This window comes from Mastomys coucha, unplaced genomic scaffold, assembly GCF_008632895.1.
Source record: "Mastomys coucha isolate ucsf_1 unplaced genomic scaffold, UCSF_Mcou_1 pScaffold23, whole genome shotgun sequence".
In the NCBI taxonomy this organism is placed as follows: Eukaryota; Metazoa; Chordata; class Mammalia; order Rodentia; family Muridae; genus Mastomys; species Mastomys coucha.
Genome location: NW_022196906.1, coordinates 42,188,274 through 42,206,627, shown reverse-complemented (window position 1 = coordinate 42,206,627; position 18,354 = coordinate 42,188,274). Strand labels below are relative to the sequence as shown.

The 18,354-nt window shown below is 44.7% G+C and overlaps 1 protein-coding gene, 1 non-coding gene and 1 pseudogene across 3 annotated transcripts in view; all 3 read right to left on the bottom strand.

Moving 5' to 3' along the window:
• LOC116073539 (NXPE family member 4) overlaps positions 1-18,354 on the bottom strand; it is a 247,548-nt gene that overhangs the window by 215,427 nt on the left and 13,767 nt on the right. The gene's annotated exons all lie outside the window — the stretch shown is intronic.
• Positions 4,763-5,374, bottom strand: LOC116073608 (annotated as a pseudogene).
• Positions 7,082-7,226, bottom strand: LOC116074105. Its single transcript, XR_004112076.1, has one exon. It is a non-coding gene; the product is annotated as a small nucleolar RNA SNORA48 (small nucleolar RNA).

Sequence of the window (18,354 nt, the reverse complement as noted above, 5' to 3'; positions counted from 1 at the left end):
GCGGAAAGCCTTTTTACGAAGATGACTTCATTTTAGTTTTCATAAATATATGATTTATTAGGTGCTAAACAGCCAGAAAAATATTATCATGTGAAATACAGCCCAAGCTGGTGTGAGCTGTGACTAATACTTCCATGAGCAGATTCATCTGCTGAACTCAGGTCTGTTTTGTGATTGTGTGATGTTTTTACAACACTTTCCACAGTGACACCCATGCAGAGGCAACCTGTGCAGGGACACCCGTGCAGAGGCACCCGTGCAGGGACACCTGTGCAGAGGCACCCGTGCAGACCCACGAGGAGGAGGATCCCCTGGTGCTAAACAGACCGAACACTGGGGTAAGGATATCTTTACTTCTCCTATTCCCTATTTTTGTTTGTTTGTTTTTGCATCTAAATATATGGAAACAATATGGAAAAAGAAAGTAAAACTATTTCCTCAATGCTTTTCAGTTTTTAGAAAGAGCACACTGTGGAAATTATATATATATATATATATATATATATATATATATATATATATATATATATATATATATATATATATGTATACACACACACACACACACACACACACACACACAGTGGAACTCCTACAGTAGCTTCTGGAGCAGTATCCTATAACTGGAACCTTCATTACTGATGCAGCAAATGGATCAGTGGCCTCACTAACTGAGATGGATTAAAAATTCACATTATTCCACATCAAGTTCTAGACTACATGACTTTCCTACTGAATTTATGAAAACTCTTAGCTTTCAGAGCATGGTGGGTAGGTGAAGCAGAGCTTGTATTTAAAGAGTGCCTGCACATCAATAGAGAAGGAACAGCCACTCATTAGAAATTGAGAGAGAACATGAGCAGTCCACAGGAAAGAAAATGCAAATGGCTTTCAGATGAGCAGAAAGATCACCGATTCCATTGCTCACGAAAGACATGCAGACTATAGAGAAAAGACATCATTCTTCATGTACCACCAGGGCAAGTATTTGAAGTGGGACGAGATGTTGGCCATGAGGGTGGGGAAAGCCTTACTTTTAATTGTCGCTGGTGAGAATGTCTACATACTGTCTAGGTATCAAGTGTGGCGGTTTGGCTATGATTGTCTCCCATAGTCTCCAGCATTTGAACACTTGCTCCTCAGTTGATGGAACTGTTTTGGAGAACCGTGGCCTTCTGGAGGAAGAGGTCACTATGGGCACGCTTTGAGGTTTAAAGGCTCATTCTACTCTCGGTTCCCTAGCAACACATAAAGCCAAGTGTGATGGTCCATGCTTTCCTTGGCTACACAGTAAGTTAGAGGCCAGCCTGGGCATATGAGACCCTATTTTTAAGAACTTGGTTATATATCTAGGAGTTTACTTTAGATCATACTAATGATAGGGCACTAGTTTAATGTGTCATAACATAAACATAACGTACCATCACATAACACCTAGAAGAATGTGACTAGTCTCTATGAACCAATATAAAGCAATACTAAAGATCAGTTGGCAAACAAAAATCAACCAAAGAAACAAACAGTAGCTATGAGTTCATTTCCTCAGCACTAGACACTGCAGTGCTGGGGAGAGAGAGGCAGGGGGTGTGGCTGGCCATAGACTCTGCCTGAGTCAGTGAGAGACTTGGTTCTTCCCAAAATAAGACAGAAACTAATTGAGGAAGACACCCGACTCTGATCTTCACATACACATATATCCCCTAACATTCATACAAATGTACATGCACACATACATATACCCTACACAAAGACTTCAATGTGGATAGACTGGGTTTATTAGAGTACAATTTGTGAGGGGGAAATTTTTTAAATAAAATTCCAATTTTTTTGTGCATTGAAATTTTCATACATGTTAAACAAGATAAGACTGTCTCCTTGGGTGAGGAAGTTAAGTGACAGGGACACAGAAATATCAGGTAGATATTTTCAGCAGGTATATTTATGTCTTCCCCCCTCCTCTGCAATTTTATTCAGGCGCAACTGCTAAGGCATAAGAAAAGATGACTTACTTATATCAAGATTTAGAGGCCCAATTGAAACAGCAAGCCATAGTGGTTTGAGTAAATAAATTATGATATGTTCATAATAGACAATCATGAAGGTATCAGAAATGAAGTTATGGAAGGATGCTTATACACATGGTGAACAGTTTATGTTATATGGATAATTTAAAACATAACCTAGAAGATGGGATGCTGTTGTATCTGTAAAAAGGGAAACACAAAATGATGTGTAACCAAGTGAGGAAATATACGTAGGAAAGGACAAGAAGTATTTGAACAAAAGTATCTTCTTCACAGATTTCCTCCTGAGTTCTTGCACGTGAGTTCTTCAGGATGCTGGTGCAATGTGTTCAAAATATCATGGTTCTAGAACTTACGGAGTATAGTCTAGCAAGGGAGATGCCAAATGAAGAAAGAGCAAAGATCCAATGAGAACAAATGGCTAGAGTTGGTTGGACAAAGCATCCCTGGAGAGCTGCTACGAATGGGTCACCCAGGAATGACCAGACCTGGGCAGATGTTGCAGTGGGTGAGATCTATCATGGAAAGGAGGGGACCCAGTGAATGCAGAGCCCATGATGGGGAAGAAAGGAACCAGTGGGAAAAGGAGGCCAGGCATGGAGCACTTGGCATACAAGGGCTACAGCGGGGAACTAAGACTTTATTCCCGATGTAGCAGTTTTGCGAGTTTGGCTGTTGCTGAATCTGCATCTCACTGAAGGCAACATGTTTTCTCTCTACTTTTAAGATTTCCACCATCCCCTTGTCAGGCATCAATGGGAAGAGAGGTCCTTGGTCCTATGAAGGCTCTATAGATGCTCCAGTGTAGGGGAATCGAGGGTGGGAGTTGGGAGTGGGTGGTTAGGTGGAGGAACACACTCATAGAAGCAGGGGGCAAGGGGAGGGGATAGGGAGTTTTTAGGAGGTAGGAAACTGGGAAAGGGGATAACATTTGAAATGTAAGTAAAGAAAATATCCAGAAAGGACCAAGGGAGCTGAGGGGTTTGCAGCCCCTTAGGACGAACAACAATATGAACTAACTAGTACCCTCAGAGCTCCCAGGGTCTCAACCACCAACCAAAGACTGCACATGGAGGGGTCTGATTGTTCAGGCAGCATGTGTATAGTAGAGGATTGCAAATTTAATCATCAATAGGAGGAGAGGAGCTCGGCCCTGTGAAAGTTCTGTGCCCCAGTGTAGGGGAATGCCAGGGCCAGAAAGTGGGAGAGGGCGGGGTGGCAGGCATGGGGAAGTGGGAGGCAACAGGGGTTTGTTTTGGTTGTTTTTGTTTGTTTCTTTGTTTTTTGGAGGGGAAACTGGGAATGAAGAAATTTACATGTAAATAAAGAAAATTAAAAAAAAATTATTTTAATAAAGCTATTTTGAAAAAAAAAGAAGAAAATATCCAATAAAATAAAAATAAAAATAATAAAAATAAAGTCCTGAAAAAAAAAAGATTTCCATAATCCATGGGGTCTGAAAGTTCACCATGCCATGTCTATGAGTCGATTTTTGTCTTCTTGTTTTGTTTTAGATTGAAAGGACTCTCAAAACTGTCTTTTAAGTATTTCTGGAAAAATTCTCAGCCACTGTGGCTTCGTACATTGTCTCGGCCTCGTTCTTCTATCCATGTATATCTTGAATTAAACAAAGACCAGATGTGCTTCTTCACTCTCAATCCCTCTTATATGTCTTCTGCCAGGGGTAGGACTCTCTAGATACTGAGTAAGCTTCTGCTTCGACGATGCCTGTTTGCCGTTAAACCCATCAGCTCAGCCACAATTACTCTAGTTTTCATTTCTAGAAATCTCACTTATTTCCACCTCAAATACCTTAGGCTGTGCCTTTGTAAGCCCCCATGAAGATACTTTAAAATCTCTTTTACCTTAGAGTAAACACATGCCTTCCCTAATGCTTCTGTTACCTTAGTATGGAGCTGGTGGCGCTGTTCTTTTCTGTCTGCTGTTTAGAGTGAATTCTCTCTCTTAGTTTTTACTTGTACCTTGGTATATTCAACTGTACTTTACTCATTGCCCTTGAACGTTATTTCTGAGACATCTCTGAAACCTAGAAGCATTTTTTGAACAGACGAATTGGGGTTTAGTTTTGCCCACATGTACTTCCAGAGTTTGGCCACAGTGAACCAAATTCACAGCAGTGAATGGCCTTTTCAGTTCCAAAGAATTTATCCCATATGTTAATTAGATGACCATTTGGTGCTTACAATTTCTAGGGGAGAGATTATTTTCTGATGTCCTGATCTTCATAGAGCTAAGACCATGTTTTAAACTCCGGAGATGGCAATCCAACCTCGCTGCCCTTTGATACGCCCTCTACGCTACCCCCAGCTTTCTGTCGAAGATGGCTATCTTTTTGTTGTATTTTTAAAGACAGGGTTTCTCTGTGTAGCTCTGGCTGTACCAGAAATCATTCTGTAGATCAGGCTAGCCTCAAACTCAGAGATCCATCTGCCTCTGTCTCCAGACAGCTGGGATTAAAGGCGTGTGATATCACTGTCTGGCTAAAGATCACTATCCTGCTACACACCCCACCTTTAGACTCTGGGGGATTTGATTCTTGTTCCCATTCTCTTGTGAGCCTGTGATTGGCTGACCCATTTCATGAAATGATAAAGTGGCCAAACTCACTATTTGACTATCTGGATTCTTAAATTCCCTTACCTTTTGATTTGGTAGTTTCTTTTTACTTTTTTTTTTTTTTTTAACAGACTTCATTTATTTTTGTCATATAAAAATCCTTATGTGGTAGCCACAGCTGGAGCCTGGGTCTTCTGAACAGAGACTCTGGTGTGGGTTTTCACAAGATGATCGGTGAATTCCTGGTAAGGAGACTTGGTGAACACAGTCTCTTTCCAGAGGTCAGGGGTCAGGTAGCTGTAGGTCTTGGAGATGGCATCAAAGGTAGCCTTGGCAAAATTGCCCAGTGTGGCAGTGCAGCCTCTGGCTGAAGTGTAGCAGTCATCTATACCGGCCATCATCAGGAGCTTCTTGGGCACAGGAGCAGAGACAATGCCAGTGCCTCTGGGGGCAGGGATGAGACGCACCAGCACAGACCCACAGCGGCCTGTCACCTTGCATGGAACAGTGTGGGGCTTGCCAATCTTGTTTCCCCAGTAGCCTCTCCACACAGGGATGATGGAAAGCTTGGCCAAGATGATGGCCCCTCGGATGGCAGTGGCAACCTCCTTGGAGCACTTAACACCAAGACCAACATGACCATTGTAGTCCCCAATAGCGACGAATGCCTTGAACCTGGTCCGCTGGCCAGCCTGAGTTTGCTTCTGCACTAGCATCATTTTCAGAACCTCGTCCTTCTTAACATATAATTGGTAATTCAAAGTTTTTAAATGAGAATTTTAAAAACACTATTAATTTTTTAGTTGTTGTTTTCCAAACAACTGAGCTGGTCTTATTTTCAGAAAAAGTTAATTCTAAAGGCAGTTGGGAGCCACTAAAGGCATTAGGCAAAAGAGCTGCATGGTCCAGTCTGCTTTTCTCTCTCTCTCTTTTAACTTTGTGTTGATTCTCTGTGAGTGCATCCCAGTTCCACTCATCTCCCCGACCCCTCATATCTGCTCTTTACTCTTGCATCCTCCTCGCCAAAATAAAAAACAAAACAAACAAACAAAAAACAAAAAACAAAGCATAAAAACCATCTAGTCATAGAAACCGTCTATCCCTCTGTCTAATATCTTCACTTGCAAATGCCCAGGGCAACAAGTCATGAGTGGGGTTTGAGCTCTCTGGCTTCTATGACATCATCAATACTGGAGACTCACAGGGACACTTCTCAGTTATCCTGTTGTTCCCTGGAGATCCTGAAGCTTTGGAACAGCAGGACTGGTCCTTTCATGTGTCCCAACCATTGCAGATGAGATAGGTTTTGGAGCAGGCCAATTTAGAGCCCTGGATCTGGGCCTGGGTCGTAGCTGAAGTGATCAGAGCATTGTCTCTCCCTTATGTGCACCACCAGGACAAGCATTCCACACTGCTCCAGCTAGGTCAGCTCTCCTGCTGCCATGCCCTCGGGGCCAGCCACACCCATGCCTTCAGAGTCAGCTCCACTGTGCTGCTCAGTCTAGGTGTGGAGCCCATTCTACCAAGTACTACAGCCTGGGAGAGGTTGGGCTAGCTCTCCCACATTCTCACCCTTGGGGCCAGCTCACCTGCTCCTCCTCCCCAGAGCCAGCTTTACTGTGCTGCCTAGGCAAAGGGTTCAGCTCTTCTGAGTGCTGCAGCTGGTGAGAGGCACGAGCGGCTCTTCCAACTGCTGAAGGTACAAGGGGTGAGTGGCAGAGAGGCAGGGCTAGCTCTCCTATGCCCATAACCCTGAGGTCAGCTTTCCTGACTGCTAGAGGTTGGGAGGGTTTGGGAGGGAGCATCACCTCTGAGCCAGTGCCAACCCCCAGGAGATAAATGGTGGGCTCAGCTCTCCCACACTCACCCCCTTGGGACTGGCTCACCTACACCCCTACCAGAGTCAGCTCCACTGTGCTGTCTGGGTGAGGCACAGGGCCCATTCTCCGGAGTGCTGTAGTAGGTGAGAGATGAGGCCAGCTCTCTAGGGTCCCACAGTAAGTGAGGGACAGGGACAGTTTTGCACAGCCCCTGGACATCCACATGGTCCCCAGTAGCTGCCCCAACCAGGGACATCTCCATGTTCTCTAGTGGTGATATGAGCCATAGATACCAACCTCTGCCACTGTGTAGTCACAGACCCAGGTCCCACCATGACCTCAGGCGGCAGGGCTGGCCAGTCACAACACTCTCCACCCTCAAGTCTCCAGTTCCATCTCTTCAGAGTACTCAGGCTACTCCACTTCTCTTTCTCTCCCACATGACCACCACATACTTGCACTCCATGGTGGCTCACAATACAGGCTAGCTACATAGCTGACAGGGCCCTGGGAGACATCCTCTGTCCACGCTGCATGGCACGATGGCAAGCAGGTGTCTACAGCTCACCTATGCTGTGTGTAGGAGGGCAGATCTCTGGTCCACAAGTCTCTGTCTGTCTTCCTCCTCTAGCTCTGCACTGCCTGGATTTGATTTGATTTTTCTGAGTCCTAGGTAGAAACCATCTTTGGCTACCAAGCCAGGCATCAAGCTAGGATGAACAAAGGAGATACCACCTGCTCTGCTCCTGACTGATACAAGAACCACACCAACACCAAGGTGTCTCTTCGCTAATTGCCAGGGGTGCTTTTCTCTTTTATTTTTCTCTCTCTCTCTCTCTGCCTGTCTGTCTCTGTTATTGTCGAGACACAAGTTTGCTATGTAGCTCTGGCTGGCCTAAATCCTACCAAATATACCAGGCTAGTGAACTTGTGATGATCTCTAGCCTCTGCCTTCTGAGCACAGGGATTACAGACATGGGCCACCACACCTGCTGGTTTTTCATTTTTTAAAGAAAAGAGTCTATAGTATGACTATGGAGTGGATGAGTCAGGAGTGAAGTCAGGGATTATCATGAGTGACTGCTATCTAGTGAGGAGGTGGCCCTACTTCATGTGACAGAGGACAGACATAGCTGAGTGGAGCTGTGTTTTCTAGAGTAGATAAGAGCAACTGGGATGATTGTATATCGGAGGAAGAGGGGTGTTATCCAGGGTGACCCCCACTTTTTGTCTTAAACATTCACATGAATGGTGTTGCCTTGGGGAGAGGTGCCACATACACGGTAGACAGTGTTGGTTTGGTTCAAGATGGTGTGTGTGTTTCCTATGACTGTGTGCCTGTATGTGTGCGTAGAATTTAGAGCTCAAGTATCATTTTTGCAATCCTTGAGATTTATCTAAGATATCTAGATATTACCATTAATAGAGACTATTTTACACAGTAAGATTAAGATAAACTTTCCCCACATTTCACTGTTAGGCATGTGTTTCATCTTATCTTAAATTTCTAAAATTTATTTTATGTATATGGTTGTTTCTCCTGACCAAAAGAGGGTATCAGATTCCCTGAGACCAGAGTTTAAAATGATTATGAGCTGCCATGTGGGAGCTGGGAATTGAACCCAGATCCTCTGGAGATGCAGTTGGTACTCATAACTGCTGAGTCATCTCTTCAGCCCCATTACATTTCCTTTTTTATAGTTATTTAAAAACAAAGGTGGGCTGGCTAGATGGCTCAGTGCATAAAGGTGCTTTCCTTAAAAACCTGACCCCCCAGAACCCATGTAAAGGGGAAAGAAGAGAACCAGCTCCATCAAGTTGTCCTCCGATTTATACATGTGCCCACATGGATACACACACACAGGCACATCACACACACATACTCACATACAGGCACATCCCACATATACACAAATATAATGCATACACAGACACATCACACACACATCCACATCCACACATGTGCACACACACAGGCACACCACACACTAAGGCACATCTCTCTCTTTTCCCAGCCCTCTCTCTCTCTCTCTCTCTCTCTCTCTCTCTCTCTCTCTCTCTCTCTCTCTCACACACACACACACACACACACCAATCACAACAATAAATTAAAAATAGAAATCAAATGAAGCTTCTGCACACCATACAGAGTACAAGTTCTCTTACTTTGGGACTAGTGCTCAGTGGAGAGTAATTTCCTAGCTTATGTGAGGCCTGGACTTCATCCCTAACACAGCTAAAAATACATCTTTTTGGAAGTAGAAACCGATGTCTTCCATAAAGCTTCCTGCTTTTGTCTTGTGTATATTATTTGTCTCCTACACTGTGAACCATTTCTGATGCATTTGCCTTCGGCTCTCCCTCCTGTCTGTCACATCGCCCTACGCACCCATTGCCCCTTATGCTAGATAGAGGCTGAGTCAATGAAAGCATTTTTGTGATGAGGATGCTCATTGAGTATAGATCAGACTTTCTGTGAGGATGTTGTGATCACTGACGTCCTCCCTACTCAAAAAAATGGTAGGCAAAGCTTGCTTTCTCTTACTCACCTTGCTGTGTTAGTCAGCTGCCAGCCAGGGTAGGGGGATGCCTGACACTGAATACTTATGAAGTAAAAAGAGTCCTAGTTAGCTCAGATTATCAGAGGATGGAAGCCTAAGATCAAGCAAGCATTGCCATTGTTTGGCCTCTGAGAGCTGCAGGCAGGAACTATTAGAGTTTGGATCTAGAATATTCTTTAAAAGTTAATGTGTCAAAGACTTGATCCCCGGCTAGGGGCAATATTGGGGGTGAGTGGGTGCTGGAAACCTTAGGAGGCTGAGTCTGCTTGGTGGAAGTAGGTTATCCAAGATTATGTCTTTTAAAGGTGGTGGGAGACTTTAGTTGGTCTCCTCCACCTCCATCTCACTCTCCCTCCTCCTTACCATCTCCCTCTTTCTCCTTCCTCCTTTTCTTCTCTGACCTCTCCTCTTCTCCATCAGGATGTAAGTAAGCATCTCTGTCCTTCTTCTTATATTCCTCCTCAAAGCTCTCAGCCTCAGTCCAGAGTCAAGTCACTGTGCCCTGGACCCACGAGCCCAGACAAGCCCTTCTGAGTTGTCTGGGTTGGGTATTTACTCCAGTGGCAGAAAACTAGTGCAGCAACCCATCGTGGTTGGAAGCATGCATACAAGTGTATTGTGACCCAGAACACAGAGTGGAAAGAAAAAAATGCATGGGGCTCCTTTTGTTAACACCTGGGAGAGCTCAAGCGGCCACACAGGATTGCCTCGTAACCCCCGGTCACCTAACAACCCCACTGCCCAGCAGTGCCACCAAAAGGTACATGCACCCTCATGCAAACCCAGAGAAGTTGGACTGCAAGCATGATGAGCATGGCAGGGGAAACCTAATGGCTCAGTCGTGCTGCAGCGGTACCCATCATGATGTGTCTGTTTGCCTCCAGGCTTTGTGACAGTGCAGATGGCCTGGAGACCTCCCCCTGCTCAGGACCCCCAGACACAGCACGGACCTGCCTTCCCCCATAATGAGTCTCCCCTCTCTCCCACAAGAACAGACTGTAAATGATGGTATTTCACTCAGCAAATTCTGGAAGAGAATGGAGGTTGTTTTCCTCTTGTTTTATTGTCTTAACTGCTGCATAAGTCTAAACTTTCTTAGAAATCCCTGTGTGTGAAGCCCGAGATGGAGCTGCCTCTACGGAGCCACTAGGCGCCTCTCGTGTTAATTATGTACACACTGATGTCATCCTCAGGGCCAGAGCATGGGAAGGCCATATAGCATAGGCAGGTATTTAAAAGTCAAATGCACCCTGTCTCTCAGTGGGGTAGTAAGCAAGATGTACAACGCAGATCAGAAAAATGACAAACATGTCTGGAGTTCCATAACTCTCTCCGCCTCTTCTTCCCTTTCTGGAGTTTCTCCGTCCAGCTGCAACCTCCGTGGTGAACAGACAGAGACTTCTCAGAGTTCCTGCAGGGAACTGCTGGGTACCAACTCTGCTCCAATGATCTTCCCTTTGGCAGGTTCTCAGAGGGCCTGTGCCAATACCGCAGGCTATCTGGGGAGAACACCCAGCTGGCCACCCTGAGGAACACTGCCACAGAGACACAAAGCCAGGCCCGAGCAAGCCGAGGACAGCTGTTGCAATGGTGCTTCGGGGAGTGGAGGCTGCCTTGTGCTCAGTGTCAGCAAGGCACCGAGGAGCATCTGCAACCCACAAAAAAAGCCAGTGCCTAATGCAGACATGCGTGCCGCTGCTTTCTGACTCCTTCATTGTCCTCCCAGGATATGGAAAATAGATAGCCAGTGCATGCTTTCTGCCTACAGCCATGTCCTTAAATCCTGCCCATGGCTTTGTTCCCTGGTGGTCAGGCCACTTGAGAGTTGACACCCTCCCTGCATGACTGAGCGGGGCAGTAAGGGGCATGGAGATTGGTTTTTAGGTAATTGATGTTCAAGCCAAATTTTCTACATTCTGAGACCTTCCTAGCAAATAGCATTGGGGCCCAGACATGGCTGAGGAGGGAATGGGGATGCTGGTGCAGCCGGAGCCCTAGTTTTGCCTGTCTTGACCTAGGAGTAGGTACCAAAACCTCACCTGCATTCATTCACTGCTCCCCTAGGGGCAGCTATCCAACAATCCCACAGCTCTGCTGAAAGCAGCAGGAGAAATGTCAAATACTTCATTAAAAGCAGCAAGAGACTCCATTGTAAGCCCACGGCTCTTGCCCATCAAAGATCAGACGTGGGGATCCAAATCAGCTCTGGTTTCAATCAGAGACCAGATACTTAAGAGGGGCCTTTCAGTGTGCATCCTTTCTATGTGCAGCAGGAAGCCCCACTCTGGTTTCTTCTGTTTCTATCTTATTTTTATACCTTATAGAGCCCTTCAGGAACTGCTGCTGGACACACACACACACACACACACACACACACACACACACACAGCACGCATGCACACACACACACTCCCTCATTATGCTGAGGCAGGGGGACACAGTCAAGCACTTCAAAAGCTAAGCTAGGCACAGACTTCAGGTTTCAGGTTTATAGAATTCCAGGAAATGTTTGTTGTCTCTTCACCTGAGAAAGGTTAGTGTTTGGAAACAACTTTAATCTGGCCAAAGAAAGAGAGAGAGAGAAAAAAAGAGAGGGAAAGAGAGAGAGAGAGAGAGAGAGAGAGAGAGAGAGAGAGAGAAGGAGAGAGAAGAGTTGGCTGAGGGAAGCGATGGAGAGAGAGGGGAATTGTTAATTTCAATTGATTTTCTGATAAGGTTTCATATCCTGAAGTGTGCTTCAAATCTGAGAAGTGACATCTGCAGAGATGCCCGTCAGTGTCTGAATCCTCCTGAATGTAATTAGATCTGAGACAAGATAGAAGACTCGCTACGGTGGCCCTTAGGGAGGAAATGGTCTTTGAAAAGAATTATGTTAATCAGGCTAGCCTTCTTCTTGCATCTGCTCTGCTGTTATTCTGGGTAAAATTAATAGGTCTAAGGAAGGAGCCGATCATAATGACAATCTGGTCTTCACAGCAGGAGGTTTTATAAAGGAGCTGAACTGTGCCTTGTTGAGAACACTTAAAGTAATTAGTTACAGGGCTACTCACTTTCTTTCCTTTTTAATAATAATAATGGTTATTAATGTTTACAAATTAAAGAGTCTTACTCCAGATGAAAGGAGTGCTGAAATGGAGACTCTGGTGCAGGAGCCCTGGTACCTTTCTGCCTCCCGCTGAGGGGCTCAGCATGCTCAGTAACCCCCTTAGTCCACAGGGTCATACTGCACCCCCCTCGCCCCTTTCCAGGGTACCTGGAGCTTGCAAGGGGGGAAAGGGGCCAGGAGAGCTCAGGGTGGAGGCAGAGATTTCCAGCCTTCATATGCCTGCTACCCAGCACAAAGTAGATGTTCAGTAAGTGTAGATATTGGTTGGTTAGACTGAAGAGAGAGCACGAGAGAAATAATAGGGTTTTGTTTGTTTGTTTGTTTAGGATGTAAGAGGCTGGGGAGATGGCCCCATGGTTAAGAGCACTTGCTGCTCTTCCGGAGGACCCTAGCTCAGATCCAGGCACCCCTATCCCTATTGGGAAGCTTACAACTGCCTGTAACTCCAAGTCCAAGTTCAGTGCTCTCTCCTGACCTCTCTGGGCACCCACATACGTGTGGTAGACACACACAAATAAATAAAAATAATAAGTCTGTTTCTTATAAAAGAAGTGAGACTTAAAAGGAAAGAACATAGGAAGAGAGACTCAGTGGAAAGGTGGGTAGGAAGTGGAAGAAGGGCAGGAAGACAGGAAAAGCTTCCTCGTGGCTTCACTGAAAGACGTGACTTCAAAGCAGGTACAGGCTTTGTGCTATAGTCTCTTCCATCAGTCTATAAACCAGGGGTGGACATCTTGTAGCCAGCAGCTAAACTCTGCCTAATGTCTGTCTGCATGAAAAAGTTTTGTTGTCTGTAACTGCTTCTCTACCACTGAGTAGCAGTGGCACTCCAAGCCTAAAACTGTAGCAGGTGGTCTGTCACAGAGAGAGCCTGCTAGCATCTGCTGCCACCTCCTAAGATGAGTGTGTGCTAGGATCCTTGAGTAGAGACTCAGGAAACATCTCAGAAGAGGGGCAGAAGGATGGTAGAGCCACGGGACAGCCACAGAAGGCCGCTGACAACCAGGGTCTTCTGCACACGGCAGACATGTTGCCTCCAGGACTTTGCTGCAACTCTGGCTGCCTGCCCAAGACCACGATGGTCAGTCTTCATGGAAGGTTCACAAGAAGTCACTCCATAGCTGAAGAAGCTATTGGTGGTTGTTGATGGGCACTGGGGTGGGGAGAACAGAATCACCTTTTAGGGAAAGGTGGTTTTCCCATGACCCCATTCCCATACCCTCATACATACTTCTCATAGAAGCAGCAGTAATTGGACTCACTGGGTTTTACAGATACATACACACATACATGCACACACATATACATACATAGTGACAGACAGACAGACAGACAGAGACAGAAAGGGGAGAGTTGAGCAGGAGGCATAGTGGGGAGTTGAGAGGTGGAGAAGAGTTGAGGGTAGCTATGATCAAGATCCATTTTAAATGAGTATGAAATTGTTAAAGAATTTTTTTAAAAAAAAGATCTTTGAGTGAAACCAACATTCCTGAACAGTGTTCCCCATCTGCACAATGTCCCAAGACCTTTAGTGAAGAAAAAACATATGCTGGGGGACAAGTGTTAGGACAGGGCAGGAGGCAGGCGAGATAATGCCTCACCCCCATCTCCTTGAGAGCAAATACTGACAGAACAGAGGAATTGTGTGTCCACCCCCTGAACACAGGGGTGGGGGTGGGACGGAGGAGCAAGGTTGAAGTCTACTTGTCTTCCAGCAACTTAGTATATGATACAAGATCTGAATCAGATCTAAGAGCTTCCTTTCATTGCTGGTCATCTTACCCATTGTTTAACTCAGACCCGGTCTTCTCACCTGCAAAATGGGCTTGGAGATATCGCTTTATAGTCTTGATGTATTGTGTAAGCAAAGCATATCAAAGTTCTTTGGGAACCACACAGACGTACTCAAACAGTCCACAGTCATTACAATAGTCATTATCCAATAACCTAAGGGATCTAGGCTGGTGTGTGGATGCCGTGGATGTGCAGGAGTCTGGCTCCAGAGATCTGCTCCCAGTAGCAGGTTACATGCCCTTAAAGGCATTTTTGGTGAAGCTGGGTGTGTCAAGGTCCCCAAACTTGAAATCTGTGTGCCCAATGAGCTTTCATAAAACCACAACAATTCCTTTTTTCTTTTTGTTTTTGCTTAGAGGTCTAATGGTCAGCTAGAACTCTGCTTATCTAGATATACTCATTTGAGTTGGGCTGCAGATGCATGTCTGGCCCAAAGAGGATGTGTCTCCTCATGTTTCTTCGATGAGCAGTTTCCCAAAGCGTGTGCTCTTCAGTGATAGGCCTATCTAGCATCTGCAAACATCACAACTATAAATAGCCCACTTGCCACAGCGAGAAACAAGAAAGTACTCTCCTTTTAAACCTTGAGGCCAAGACAAATGAGCCACATGGCCAAAATCAACACTGATGGATTCAGAAGCATATTCCTGCACGGAGATCAGTTGATGAGATTATTTGTTGAAAAATTATCTCCTATTGATCAAAGCATTTGCTAAGCAGTGTCTGGCAGAGACCTAAGCTACTGGACCCAGTTGCTTCAATATGCCACCATTTTGATGCATGCTAATGGATGCACACTGGGGTTTCAGTAGAGGGGCTAGGCTATCGATCCTTTTGCCAACCTCACACCAAGTTACCCTTGACCTCATACTTGCTGTACTCCTATCTATGAACTACAGACTCAAGCAAAGAAGGCCGCCAGTGTTTCTCCAATAACTCAAATGCACTGATCAATTTTATAGAAAGGTCTCAACTACTTAAGAAGAAATTAGGGCCTTTGGGAGAAATAGGGGTTTAATAAAGACAGAGTAAGATTGAAGGAGGTGATAACAAGGAGGCGAAAGGAATCCAGGACCAAAGTCAGATCTCAGCAAGAGCTGAGGTCACCTTAAAGAAGAATGACAGCCGTGGACAGGGGGTCCAATTAATTAATTACACCTTAATTGAAAAAAGCTGCCTCTGTTCTCGCACTGTCCTCACTGTCCTCTAGAACTACAGGGAGTGCTGTGGCGTCTGGGGAAGGGAAGGGACAGAGCCAGTTTCTCTGTCTCCCTCTCTCTTCCTTCTGATCCAAAAGAGGTAAGGGAAAGGTTACCATGGGATCAACAACTTCATAAATATGCAGAAGAAAGACAAATCAACTTGAAATCCAAAAAAAAAAAAAAAAATTAAAATATAAATAGACTTGTTTGTTTCAAGGATTTGCAATGAATGCTTGACTCACTCTGAAGATTAATCAGTGATGGGTAATTATACTCACACGCATGCGTATGCACATATTCACATACAAAGATAACCCTAGTTCCCTCTAAGCAGCAAAAATGCAAAAACAGTGTGAGTTTTCTGGTTCAAACAGAAGTGAAGTCACCTGAAGCTGTGCCCTGGGTTCTTTTCATAACCATGGACAGGCTCCAGCCTAGGATGGTTAAATGGGCATCACTAGGATGTGGAAACAGCTGCATCCTCCTCCTCCTCCTCCCCCTCCTCCTCCTCATTCTCCCCTGTCTCCTCTTCTCTATTTGTCTCTCCCGCATTTTCTTTGAAATTCTAATTTTTCTTACCAAAAAAGAGTCAGTCTTCAATGCAGACACTCATGGACTTTTATTCCCATGCAAGCTCTGAGCTGAGAACACTCAAGCTCTGACCCCAGAGACTCAGCCTAGACCAACATCTGGATGCAGTGGCTCACCCTCATAAATCCTGCACTTAGGATGAAATGACTAATAATAATAATAACAACAACAACAAAGAACAACTGGGGATAATTGTGATTTTCCAGGTACATTTGACAATGTTTGGAGACATTGCTGATGGTCTTAGATTGGATGAAGTGCTGCCAGAACTTATCAGGCACAGGCCAAGGAGATTATCCTACAACACATAAGAAAGCTCCCAACACAGAACTAATATGTTCATGATGAGGTTGGTTGAGAAACTCTAAAAAACTTGGCCTAGGAGAAAAATCAAATTACAAACACATTAATGGGTGAGTCCCTTCCAGCTCTCAATTAAGGTCCTGTATGTACTATGGTCCTTAAGCTGAGAGAAACCACACATCTTACTTCTCTCTCAACTCTGAGTCTTCCAACTCAGTTGTCTCTCAGCTTTGGTGCCACCACTGAGTCACAGAAAGAAAACGAATGTTCCCTAATGTGCCATTCCTGAAGGCATCTTGGTATTTGATCATCTGTTTAACCCACCCACCCTAGTAGTCTTTATCTGAAACAATTCGATTATCAATAAAAAAGGAAAATAACATTATGAACTAGAAAGACCACAGATTGAATATGCCATGATGGTGGTTTCGTTGAATGACCACGGGGGTGTGCCAGCTTTCTTCTGTCACTAATGTCTCTCGTTCTCCGTCTGGGAGCCATATTCCCATTCACCAGGCCTCCTGCTAGAGGAAAGAGATTGGAAATGGAGGCAAGGGATTGTACCTTGCCTGTGCCCCCCCTGGCTTTTTAGCCTCAGGCAGGTTTCTCACTTGTACAGTGAGGATAGTAATGAAGCTTTACTAGGAATCACTGACTGAGTGGTGCATGCAAGGCCCTAAGAACAGTGCTTGGTACACAGCAAGTGCTTGAATCCTATTAACCATTATCCCAAATAACTATCACCATGACCAAGTGGCCACTAGCTTGCGGGAGTCATGAAACATCTCATTAAGCGCCAGAGGTTTGTTTGGAGAGCAACAGTGAGAACCTGTACTTAGCAATGGGACCTCTAAGCACCTTTCACCACTGTTAAGCCAAGGTTTTTCACCTCAGCATTATTGGCATCTAGGGCCAGGTAATCTTTGTGCTTGAATGGGAATGTCTTTAGCACTGGAGAATGCAAAGCGTGCTGTCCCAGACCTCTATTCCTTAGATGTAAGTGCCCTTCTATTCCAAACATCCAGACATCACCATGTGTCCTCTGGAGTGCAGAATTAATTTAAGAATTAATGTTTTAAATAATAACAAAATTTACAGAGTTATAATAATTATTTATAAGGATTTGCCCTCTGGTCACCTGCAACTTTCCTTTCAGCTGAATACAAGGACAACTTTGCATGTGTTGAGTGGAAACAAAGATGTTCTGAAAATAAACTCATCCTGCAAATTCAAGACTTTTTCTCACATGACCGCCCAGTCACCCCCACTAAAGCAGTCCACTTGCCGTCCGCCCAGGTACCGTGAGGTCCATAGGTTGCAAGTGTTGATGAGAACACATTTCTTCCCAAGAATGAATGGGAATCTCTTGATTAATGCACATATTCCACCCAATTATGATGTTAATATAAACACAATGTTGGAAAGTTAACAATATAAATATGGATTAATCAGCAATCACACGTTTCTATCAGGCTTTCAGTCAACAGGTCTTGACTTGGGGCCTCATCGCAGTCACTAATGAGATGGCTGTAAGCCAGCCATGCACAGTCTCTATTCCCCTTCTAGAAAACGTGGCTAGTGATGGACACTAATCTAAGAGACTTCTTAAGTAAAGGAGAAGTAAGCTCAGTGAGAGGCACAAATGAAATACCTACTAGATAGTATGTACTATTGTTGAAGAGAAAATTGAGTAAACTAGAATGTTAAAACAAGACTAACAGGGGTCTGGAGAGAGGGATCATCAGTTATGAGCACTCTTGCAAAGGACTTGAGTGTGGGTCCCAGCACTCACATGGTGGCTTATATCCCTAACTCCAGTTTCAGGGGATCTGGTGCCCTCTTCTGGCTGCTGTGAACACCACACACACATGCAGAAAAAGTATTCCTACCTATAAAATAAAATTATACAAACAAACAAATCCCACATGGTCCTAGATGAGTGCTCCTTCCTTTGAAGTTTTAATTTGAGTGTTATTTAACAAATCTTGAGTGGTCAGTTGAATGGGGGGGTCTTTCTCAAATTCATGCCCATCAAGAAACACTCAGAGAAAGGGGGCCAGTAAGATGGCTCAGAGGGCAAAGGTGCTTGCTGCCTGCCAAACTAGATGAGCTGAGTATCAGCCCTAGACCCACATGGTGGAAGGAGAGAACCAACTAGTGTTGGTTGTCCTCCAATCTCCACAAATGTGCTATTCACTCATTAGTTAGTTTGTTTATTTAATGTATGAGTCTACACACACAAAATAGATAGATAGATAGATAGATAGATAGATAGATAGATAGATAGATAGATAGGTGTAGTTTTAGTTTAATTTTGTTTTGTTTAGAATTGCTGAGAATAAAAAGCTTCATTCAGAGATAGGACTTCTGTCAATG